General features: G+C 46.6%; 1 protein-coding gene across 2 annotated transcripts in view; it reads right to left on the bottom strand.

Annotated features, from left to right (window-relative positions):
• Positions 1–12,110, bottom strand: part of LOC146833545 (E3 ubiquitin-protein ligase TRIM39-like) — a 115,032-nt gene that overhangs the window by 53,502 nt on the left and 49,420 nt on the right. The window lies entirely within an intron of this gene.

The raw sequence follows: 12,110 nt of genomic DNA, 5'->3' as shown, positions 1-12,110 counted from the left end.
GATCATCGACATATTGAAGCAGTGCAGTGTTGACTGGCATGTGTATTCTGTCAAGTTCTCGTTTCAGTGCTTGGCTGTAGATACTGGGGCTTTCTGTAAATCCTTGAGGTGCGCGTGTGAATTTAAAACTTCGTCCATTTAAACTAAATCCGAACAGGTATTGGCTTTCCGGATCTATTGGGACGCTGAAAAAGGCATTTTTGAGATCAATTACAGTAAAGAACGTTGCTTCGGAATCAATAGCTGTCAGTAATGACGAGATGTCTGGGACCACAGGAAATTGTGGCACAATGCATTTGTTTAGTTCGCGCAGATCAATAACCAATCGATATACTGGCGGGGCCTTTGGATCAGTTCGTTTAAGAATCGGAATTATCGGGGAATTACATACATTGGAGTCTGTTTCCACAACCACTCCTTGGGCAATAAGCTCGTCAATGATTTGCAGTAAAGCCACTACAGCATCTGGGGGTAACTTGTATTGTCGCATTCGTGGTAGTACCACTCCTGCCTTTAGTGTAACGCGATATGGTGTAATGGTCATGCAACCAACATCAGTGGGGCCTTGTGCCCATAAATGTGTGGGTAAAGTCTGTAGTCGGTGATCCATGTCTCGGGACACATAGTGACCTTTAAAATCACGTAAAAACAATCTTACTCCTTCCGGAGAACAACATATTATAGCTCCTAGAGCTTTCAATGTTTTTATACCTAACAGGTTTTCTGGACATGATTTAGTAAGCAATAAATCTGTAGTTCGTGTCAAGGGTCCAATCGTAAGTGGAAGCGGCTGTGATACTTCATTAACAATAGGTTTTCCTGAAAAACCAAGGGAAATATTCTGTGAGCCTGAGAGGGGTGCCCCTGGGACTTCACTACGTTTTATGGTCGTTCGGCTTGCCCCTGTATCGAGTAAAAATTTTCTATCTTGGCCTAATAATTCACTATGTACATAAGGTCCCTCCTGATCTACAGGGACCTCGATAAGGGGTAAGTCAACTTCCCTCTCTAGGCTGTTTCATGAGTATCGCTGATAATCAGGATAGTCGTACTGTGCGGTCTGGTACAATTGTCGTGTCATTGTTTGTGCGGCAGTAACAGGCAACGGTGGTGCAGCTGGCACAAACTGTTGTGGAGCTGGCATTGACTGTGCATGCTGCGGAGCTCCGTGTTCATTCTGGTCTGATCTAGGTGGACGCGGTCTCTCTTTTGTTATACCTGAGGCAATATTACGCTTTAAGACTGGACAATCGTGTATATAATGACCTGGCTGTTTACAATAGTTGCATGTCCCTTTCACAGAACTTGCTGAATCACTAGAATGTGTCATTCCCTTTTTATGACTGTCAGCTGGAACTGTCTGGGAAACTAGCATTTTCATTTTCGTGTCTTTCATGCGTCTTTGTTCATGTTCGTGTTCCTCTCTAATTCTATTGTGATGATACTGTAACATTTGTAACATTTGTGACGGGGTGTTACCTTGCCAGGTACTTTCAAATTTCAATACTCTATTCTTCACTTGGGGCAAGGAATTTTCAACTAACTTAGTCACAAACAAATGTGGATATGATTCGCTACTGGCTTTTATGCCACTATTAATACCAAAACATTTTTCGAATCTGGCATAGAAATCACTAGTGTCTTCATCTTGCTTTTGTTTACAGGCTGAGATTGCACCCCAGTCTTCCTTTTTCGTAGTTAATAAACGTGGCAGTACCTGTACTAGTAAACCTGGTAACATTTTAGTCTTTTCCCCAAGTCCTGAACCTGGACCTCGGGCCTTTTCTTCATTTTCTAATGCTGTCCAATCTATCTTTTGATCTCCCACCTCCCACTCTTTTTCCTTGAGTTTTTCATAAATGCCAGCAGGCATTAATACCTTTAATATTGTCATAATGTCGGGATAGGTATATTCTCCCATGAGTAACATATCTTTAATTTCACGGTGGAAACCCGCTGGGTCTTTGTCATGACTGGGTACCACTTTCTTCATTTCTAACAATTCTATTTTAGATATAGGCGTATATACAAATACACGTTTAAACTCATTGTCTTCCCCTTTTATTGGGTGCACTTCTCGTAAGGGATTCTGTCTATCCATGTAGTACGTCGGTCTTTCCTTGATGGGCAGTGGGACAGGGTCTGGACATATAAAAAGGACGTACTGCTTTCTGAATTCTAGTATTTCTCTAATTAACTTAGTACCTGAACCTCTCCATCTATTCGTGAGTAGTTCAGTCAATATATCGGGTAAAGGACCAGGATCGGAATGTTGACTTTTGTATAATATAAGGAGTTGTTGAATCATGTAAATCCCAGCTAAACGCTGTTCATCTGGGGTAAGGTTCAAAAACGTGTGTGCTACTGTATTATCACCATATTTTCCGGGACTGTCAACCCAGTGAACGGCTGACCTGGCTAATTCTTGTTCATCCATAGAATCGAGTAAATGATAACCCCTTCGTTCCCGGAGTAATTTGTCAGCGGCCTGGAACGAATGCTCGGGAGACCTTATATTTCTTGTATCTCCCATGTGGGGAACGTCTAGGTTTATTATAGGTGTTTGGAAATTCCTGTTATTATCTGTACATATCGGACGTGTCGGATCAGCAAAACATCTAGTATTATTACCGGATCTTCCTCTGCCTACATAGGCTATGGTTTCTGACTGTCTCGTGGGTAGTTCTGATTCTTCCTCCTCGTTTTGTTCGAACTGGTCTACCGCTAATCTCTCTTCGTGTATGCGTTCTATTTCTTTACGGATCTTTCGGCACATGGCTACTATACATGCTTGCCTATCATGCTTCCCTTCTGATATATTCTGGCTCCATCTGGTAAGAGTTTGCATTGTTTCCGGATCTACCCCCGGTCGGTCTTGATTTCTGATCACACAATTTATGAGGAAACGTAACAGTTCCCCCTGTATCTCTACTTTCTGGTATTCCATAGCTCTGTTAATACATTCAGGATCTCGCCTTGACTGGACGTAATGATATATATTATCTAAGTGTATAGTCATTCCTGGTAGCTTCCCTAAATACATTGCAGCTCGTCGGATACGTAATGATGCCAGGATCATTTCGTCCTCTTGGCCGGGTACAGGATCATATCTGCAATCTACAAGGAGTTCCTTAAGTGTGCGGGAATTTATGAGTTTGGGCGTACGTTGATGTACTGAGTCTTGAAAGGCAAGTTTATTTGTTCTGGGTGGCGTGGAAAAAACCAAAGAGGGTATTGGAGGGACTGTTGTACCTCCGATAGCACCTTCTGGGGTGCTGGACGTGAAAGGATTTCTTGAACGTGATACAGCAACTATGGGTGTGGACACAGCTGTAGAAGCAGCTGTAAGGACGGGTGTGGAAACAGATGTGCTTGCCGGAACTTGTGTTGAAATTTGTTGTTGCTGAGGTACAGACATAGGGTCTTGGCGTTGAACCCCCTCAGCAGACGGTCTATGTGGTACGGGATTAGCATACTCGGGAACTGCATCGTCTAAATATGAGGAAAGAAAAACATCTTCTGCGGTTCTGGGATGCCCTTTGGGGTGTACCTTTATCGGAAACAATGGAGGTGGCAAGTCTTTTGGTATCTCCGGAGTAGCCTTAGGTAATCCTTCGGCCATAAGGGGATACATGCCATTTATGAGGGCATTTCTTTGTCTAACCACTTGTTCTGATTTCACTCTTGTACCTTCTTCAATCAATAGATTTTCTCGGACTCTATTTGAATTCTCCTTACTTTTCCCTTCTTGTCTGAGTGCTTTTTCTGTACGTCTATGAGATTCCTTACGCCATAATTCAACGGCGTCTTTCTGCGACTGTCTAACTTTCCTTTTCCATAACTCTTCTTCGACTTTCATGATGCACTCTGCATCCCAGGTCCCAGCTGCGGGCCACCTGTGACTTTCTGGTAATTCCTTGGTGTAATCTACCCATAAATCAAGAAATAATATGGCGTCTAAGCCGTGCTTATGATACATGAAGTACCCTGGAGTGTCCCTAGGAGGAATGGGAACAGCTTCTTCGAGTACCCCTTTTCTAGTTGTGATCTGTCTTAATTTCGAAAAGAGCGGCATATTGACAACTGATCTGATACTTAATCTTGAACACACTTAATACAAAAAACACAATAATGAACAGTCATTCATACCACAATATGCAGAACGTATTTAACACATTAAACATTAAACCTTAAACATTTAACTGAAACAACAATGATGATCGTCTGCGTAACTAATCACCAAGCATAATTCTCGACAATAACTAGATACTTCGGAATACTTGATATACTGCTAGACAGTACATATACACTGCTGAAACAGTGCAGACCGGATTTGTGTACCCAAATCCGTCTTGACCGGCACAACCTGTGTGCACGTCAGAACGCCTCCCCAGTAATGGTACTCACCGGGTAGCTCGGAACGGAAAGCCTCGGAGCGGAGCTGAACTGAACTGGACCTGGACCTGGACTGGACTCGACTCGAAAACTTCGGAAGCTTCGGGACATCGGAACTTGGTGGGCCTCTGTATACCTCGGATCTTGCTCTCTCAGCTAGGCTCTGGTCGGGATACTTCGCACTTCTCACCGCCTCGTCTGGGTGTTGATCGCAGCCTCAGTCGCCCCCGCTTGACCGGAGGGAGCTACAGGAAATCCTGCTGGTACGCGTTAGTGTCCGTCCAGCTGTGGCAGGAGACCGGGCCTGCAACGCACCGCCGGCGCGTGAGATGAGAAAGTGTCCCTATTCGGGCGCCATTTATGTGGTAAATTTTGAAATTACCTGGACTTAATTTGATACGGAAAATTAATAAAACAGCTCAGTAAAATAAGAGGCAGAATCCGTGGTATTAGAGGTTAAGAACGGGCTTTATTCCAATGAACAACTCGAGTTGGTTTCTCCATGTTCCATCACCACGGAGGTTCAGGAAGTGAAGAGCAATACTTTATTAACAAGCAATCGTTTTTATAGAATAATCTTTACAGTGAAGCAGATGCTGGAGGCGTAACAATTGATAGTTACTGATAAACCATACAAACGTAATAAAAAGTGGGTGTAACTGGGTGTAACTAGAAAACGTCATTTAGATGTGATGTCACAAATGGGCGTGTCTATGAAATAATTTCGCAATGTCAGCAGAAATACTTGGCAGAGATGCGCGCGCAGCAGCATGACGTGTGATTGACGTACAACTAGGGGGTGAAGGGGACTTGACATTTAGCTCTACATGTGGAGACAGAAGTCTGGGGGGTCAAGTCAACCTAATCCCAAATCATATCTAACATCCTATGTTTAAAGAACTATGTTATCCAAAAGAGAAGGTCTCTTGGACGGAATCTATTCTATACTGACTGTGAGTGCGTGTACAAGCGTCTAAGTGTCTACATGAAATGCAAGAGTAGAAATCTTCCATAACGTCAGGGCTATGAATTACTTTTCATAAAGACAGAGAAGTCGGGCCCTTTGCTTGGTAGCTGAAGGAAATGTTTACCTAAACTACTAGACAGGAATGCATCGGCTGAGGAGCAAAGCAGATAACTCGAAGGTGAAATACAGTTCTTGGCAGGCAGGCAAAACTGGCCGAGGCAGGCACCGTTAGCCGCACAGGGAGTAGGACAAAGTTCATGGATACAGATGCGAGCTCAAGCTGAAGCTGTCAGAGGCAGAGAGCAAGGAAAAGCTTGATGGCAGAATCAGGGCCTACTCGCCTGAATTGCAAAATGAAGTAACTGAGCCATATAAAGTCGGTGGCCTTTCATACTTAGGAATTGAATATCCAGCCCATTCATGGCGAATCTGACAGAGGACATGTTAACGGTGGACGCACATGTGTTTGCGTCTTAAAAACTGGAACTGGAGGGAACATACATGTACTTGTAACATGCATATAGAACCGTTGGGGTCCAAGATAGGGGACATAACTGATCATGAAAATCCATATTTCCACAGCCTTTATGTGGTGGAGAGAAGGAAACAAACAATTGTTTAGTCTTCCTGAAAGGTTGCGTTCTCTGTATATAGTACAGTAAAGCCCTCTTAACATCAAGTGTGTGTAAGGCCCTTTCCGCAACAGATTGAGGTTGCGAGAAAAAGACAGGTAATTCCACCGATTGATTGAGATGGAAGGGGGAAATGACCTTGGGCAGAAACTTCGGATTTGTACGAAGTATGACCTTGCTGTGATGTATTTGTAGGAAGGGTTCCTGTATAGTGAACGCTTGTATTTCACCAACCATTCTAAGGGAAGTGATAGCTACGAGGAAAGCTGTTTTCCAGGTGAGGAACTGTAGCTCACATTTATGCATTAGTTCGAAGGGTGGACCCATTAGCCGTGTAAGACCTACATTTGGATTCCATACAGGGGAAGGTGGTGCCCTGGGAGGAATTACTCGTTTAAGGCCTTCCATAAAGGCTTTAATAGCGGGCACTCTGAACAGTGATAAATGCTGTCTGTTTTGTAGATAAGCAGCAATCGCTGCCAGGTGTAGGCGTATGGATGAATATGCCAGGTTACACCTATGAAGATGGAGCAGATAGCATATGATGTGCTGTATGGATGCATCTAAAGGGTTGATTGTATTGTTACGGCAGTAAACTACAAATCTCTTCCACTTTGCGGCATAGCATGCTCGAGTGGTAGGACGTCTGGCTTCCTTGATAATGTTTATGCAATCAGGGGGAAGGTTAAGGTACCCAAATTCTAAGATTTCAGGAGCCAGATCGCAAGGTTGAGCTGAGCTGGGTCCGGGTGCCTGATTTCTCCATGGTTCTGAGTTAGGAGGCATGGGGACAGGTGCAGTTTTTGATGTGGTACCACCGAGAGCTGTAGTAGTCTGGTGTACCACGGCTGCCTGGCCCATGTTGGATCTACCAGAATGAGTGTGAGGGAGTGCTGCTGTAGCTTCCTTACCACTAATGGAATTAGCGGGAGAGGTGGAAAGGCGTATGCAAATTTGCCTGACCAGTTCATCCATATCGCATTGCCTTTGGACAATGGGTGTGGGTATCTGGCGGCGAAGCTTGGGCATTTTTTGTTTTCGTGGGTGGCGAAGAGGTCTATCTGAGGATGCCCCCACTTTTGGAAGAATAGGTGAAGGACCTGTGGATGCAGTTCCCATTCGTGCAGTTGTTGCGTTTGTCTGCTGAGCAGATCTGCCATGGTGTTTTGTACGCCTGGAACATGCCGTGCCAGGAGAAAGATGTTTTGAGGAATTGCCCATCTCCATATGCTCTGGGCTAAGCGGGAGAGCTGTGGAGAGTGTGTCCCCCCCCTGTTTTTGGATATAATACATTGCAGTCATATTGTCTGTGCGAATGAGGACTGCTTTGGCCGCAATCTGTTTTTGAAAGGATTTTAGGGCTAGAAAGATCGCCAAGAGCTCCAGATGGTTGATGTGGAGCGACTTTTGCTGTGGCGTCCATAGACCTTGCATTGTGAGGTGTAAGAGGTGCGCTCCCCAGCCGGAGAGCGATGCGTCCGCCGTTAGAATCACCTGAGGAACCGGGTCCAGGAACGGCCGCCCTTTGGAAAGGTTTGTGGTGTTCCACCACTGCAGAGAGTGATGGGTGCGGCCGTCCACCAACACCAGATCCGTCAGCTGTCCCTGGGCCTGGTTCCACTGTCGTGCTAGGCACTCTTGGAGTGGACGCATGTGAAGTCTTGCATGGGGCACTATGAAAATGCAAGATACCATCATCCCTATGAGCTTCATAAACACTCGTGCTGGAAGAGAGTGTTGAGGAAGGAACGTTTGGCGCAAGGCTTGTATGCTTGCGATTCTGGCTGAGTTTGGATAGGCAATACCTTTGGAGGTGTCTATAGTGGCCCCGAGATATTGCTTTGTGTGAGATGGTAGGAGGTGGGACTTTTGGTAGTTCACCGTGAAGCCTAGCTGGTGGAGCAGTTGAATGGTGCTGTTGGTATGTTGCACACATTGGTTGTAGGACGCGGCTTTTATGAGCCAGTCGCCTAAGTAAGGGAAGACGTGAATATGTTGACGTCTGAGGTGTGCTGCTACAACTGCTAGGCAGTTGGTAAACACCCGTGGTGCGGTGATGACCCCGAAGGGGAGAACTGTGAACTGGTAATGTTGACCGTCCACCACAAACCTTAGGTACTTCCTGTGAGAAGGGTGTATTGGAATGTGAAAGTATGCGTCTTTCAGATCCAAGGTAGTGAGAAAGTCTCCCTGACAGAGGAGCGGGAGGACTTGTTGCAGGGTGACCATGTGGAAATGGTCTGAATGTATGTACGCATTTAGAGGCCGGAGGTCCAGAATGGGCCTCAGGGTCCCGTCTTTCTTCGGTATTAAGAAATACAGAGAGTAGACCCCTAGATTTTGCTGATTGACGGGGACCTGCTCTATAGCGTGTTTTTGGAGGAGGGAGAGCACCTCCTGTTTGAGCAGTGTGGAATGTTCTTGAGACATTGGACGGTGCCTTGGTGGGATATTGGGTGGGGTAGATGTTAGCTCGAGACAGTACCCTGACCGAATAATTTGGGTCACCCATTTGTCCGATGTTATGGATTCCCATGCGTGGATAAAGTTTTGTAGTCTGCCCCCGACCGGAGTGGGATGGTCTGGGGGGAGCGGAGGGAAGTCATTGTGCGGGCGGGGTGGCAGAACGGGTGGTGTTAGTTTTGCCCCTGCCCTTATTGTTGTTGCCTCTGTAACCACCCCTTTGGTAGCCCTTTGAAAAGGTATTTTGAGGAGGGGACTTGTAGGAGGTAGAGGCGCTATCGGTGGAGTAGCCTCTGCCTGTGCTACGAAAGGATGAGCGTCGAAAGGAGCGTTTAGGGGTCTGTGATTGTAATGCCCCCATAGACTTTGCTGTGTCTGTGTCCTTTTTCATTTTTTCTAATGCTTCGTCCACCTTTGGCCCGAAGAGAGTTTGTTGGTCAAAGGGGTGATTTAGGATGGACGCCTGGACTTCAGGCTTGAACCCCGAGATCCTGAGCCAGGCATGACGACGAAGCAGGACACTAGTATTTATGGCTCGAGAAGCAGTGTCAGCTGCATCGAGGGCGCACTTAATGGAGGTGTTAGTAATTAGTTTACCCTCCTGTATCAGGTCATGAGCCTTGCGTTTGTGTTTTTCGGGGAGGTGCTGTATAAGAGCCTCAAGCTCATCGTAGTGTGCTCTGTCATAGCGCGCAAGCAGCGCTTGTGTATTCGCAATGCGCCAGATGTTTGCAGCTTGGGAGGCGGTGCGTTTGCCAGACGCGTCTAGAAGTTTGGATTCCTTATCTGGCGGCGGGGCCTCTCCTGAGGACTGGGAGTTAGCCCGCTTTCTAGCTGTGGACACAACTAGGGAATCTAAGGGAGCAGGGCCCTTAATGTATGTAGGGTCTGTGGGTGCCGCCTTATACTTTTTTTCTATTCTAGGGTTCAATACCCTGGCCCTGACAGGGTCTTTGAACACCTCTGCAGCATGCTTGGTGACACCTTTAAGCATGGGCAAGATAGCTGTGGACTTATCCTGAATGTCAAATGTATCCAGTAAGAAGTCGTCTTCCACTGGTTCACTATGCATGTCCACCCCATGGTAGTGTGCTGCTCTCTGCACTAAGTGGTGAAACCCTAAGGAGTCCTCCGGGGGAGACGGCCTGGATGGGTATAGGTCGTCCTGAGGCACATCCGGTATGTCAGGGTTTTGGTAGTCTTCCCATGGGTCTGGTGTCCCCGGTGGAGTGGGGTCCATTGGGGTGTCCGCCGGGTCATAATCTGGATCCCCGTAATCCGGTTCTGGGGACGGGGTCGGGGAATGATGAGGCAAGGGTGGCGGAGACTTGGGAGGGGGAGGGGGTGGAGGAGGTGGAGGAGGGGGAGGAGGGGGAGGAGGAGGTAGTGGGGAGGGCACTCTGAGAGGAGAAGTAGCAGAGTCCTTCCGCTTGGGCGGTGGAGGAGGAGCCGGTGTGTCAAGACGTCTTTTCTTGACAACTAAAGTCAATAGCCCAGTCTTTGGATCCTTAAATAAAGTCTTTTGCAAAGGGTCCGGTGTAAAGAGGTCCAGTGGCACCGACTCGTCCGCTGGCGCCGATGTTTTCGGAGCCGAGGATTTTGATGGTGTCTCTGCGCCATGCTTTTTTGGAACCTCCGGTTTTTTCGGCGTCGAAGTAGTTTTCAGCATCGGTGCCGAGGGATTTGTGTTTGTGTTTTGTCGGCACCGAGAGTCCAGGCTTCGGCACCGGTGGCTTCGGAGTCGAGCTGGGCGTCCCTTTCTTCGGTGCCGGACGGTGTTTTTCAGCACCAGGCGTCGGCTGGCTCGAGCCCGAGCTGCCGTGAGACTTCTGAGGCTTCGACACCGGGCCCGAAGGTGGGGTGATAGAAGCTGTGTGCTTGGTTTTACCCAGGCCTGCAGGCGAGGGCGTAACCTGAGTCTCTTTGGTTTTGGGCGCGGGGGTGGGAGGGGGTACAGTACTCACGACCCGCTGCGCCGGTGTGATGTCCTCCACGTCGGAGTCGTCGGCCTCGGAAGCGCTGACGACGTCTTCCTCCTGCTCGGTGTGTAGTTGCCCCGAAGCTCCGGCGTCGTCTCCGAAGATGTCCGGTGGAGCTGCGGTCGATGAGTGCGCCATGGTGCGTCGAGCTCTTCGATCCCGGATGGTCTTTTTTGATCGAAAAGACTTACAGGCGGGGCAGTCTCTAGCCTCGTGTTCTGGAGAGAGGCAAAGGTTACACACCTGATGGAGGTCGGTGTGGGGAAATTTAGACCCACATTTTGGGCACTTTTTGAGTCCTTTCCATCGGCCGGGACCGGAGTCGAGGAGGGCCCGAAGGCCGGTGCCGATGTGCGGAATGGAGAAAAGTGCTGCTTCGAGAGATGAAGATAGATGAAGAAACTCGAAGAACGAGGATTTTCCGTCGAGGCTGGAACCGTAGAAGTTCGAAGCCGGAGCACGAAGTATCACATCCGAGCCCGATGGCGGAAAAAAACAATCTGAGGATGGAGCCGAAGCCCATGCGCAGTACGGACCGAAGGAGGAGTCACCGAACTCGTGACTTCCAAAGACTGTCCAAAGAACAAAAACAAACTGCAAACATCCGGGCCCAACACCAGATGGCGATCTATGCTAAGTGTACAATCTGCAGCTCATATGCCTCGAACCTATATTTTATTCAGATCATCCCTACCTTTGTTAGTCCTTTACTATCCTAAGTACTATATTTTATTCTGAACACAACTTATTTAGTACAACACTAGCCTAAGCAGTACATTTATTCAGATGTTACTCGATTCATTTGCTACCACACCATCCTAAGCACATTTTATACAGACCTTATCACTTGGTACCACGCTAACCTAAGCGCTGCATTTTACTCATCACTTACCTGACACATTTGGTACCACACCATCCTATGCACTGCGATTTGTTTAGGACTAACCTTCCTCACTTAGTATCACAGCATCTCAAACACTAAATTTTATTTTATCAAGGACTAACCCTACTCACTTGGTAACAAATGATCATAAGTACTTCATTTTATTCAGAACTCAGCCAACTCATTTAGTACCACACTATCCTAAGGACTATATGCATTGAAGACGGACCCAACTCAGTGGTTATTACACTACACTATCCTAGGCACTGTCTGTTATTCAGGGCTGCCCCAACTCACTGAGTACCAGGTTCAAAATCTAGTACTCCTCCAGGAGAAGCAGGGACCATATCTGATCCATGAAATAGTGGAGACATGGCCTCAGTATTGTATGGCAGTTTATTATGCTCTGCCCAGGAGCCTATTCGGAAATAAAAGTGTTTGCAGAAACAAAGTATGATTCATTATTCTGAAATTAAGAAAATATTAAGTGATTGAAGCAAGATCGAAATTGGGATTTGTGGCTATTTAGGAAGTATGCAATCTAAAAGGATTATTCAATACTACGGAAGCACATACATTTTAAAGACCAAATAAAACATTTGACTTTGACATGAGAAGTAATGCACATTGCCATTTAAAATAAATGTAAAAAGTTTTAGTTATTTTTTTGTATTGGTTTGTTTTTAGAATTTTATGTTTTGGTGCAGTGGAATGAGTGTGCCGAATTAAAAATATAACCAAACAACTGTATTTACCAAAGCATACTATTTCATTTTTAGGAACACCAAAAC

The sequence above is a fragment of the Triturus cristatus genome, chromosome 4_2, assembly GCF_964204655.1.
Source record: "Triturus cristatus chromosome 4_2, aTriCri1.1, whole genome shotgun sequence".
Lineage (NCBI taxonomy): Eukaryota > Metazoa > Chordata > Amphibia > Caudata > Salamandridae > Triturus > Triturus cristatus.
This window is presented reverse-complemented; position numbering and strand designations above follow the sequence as displayed.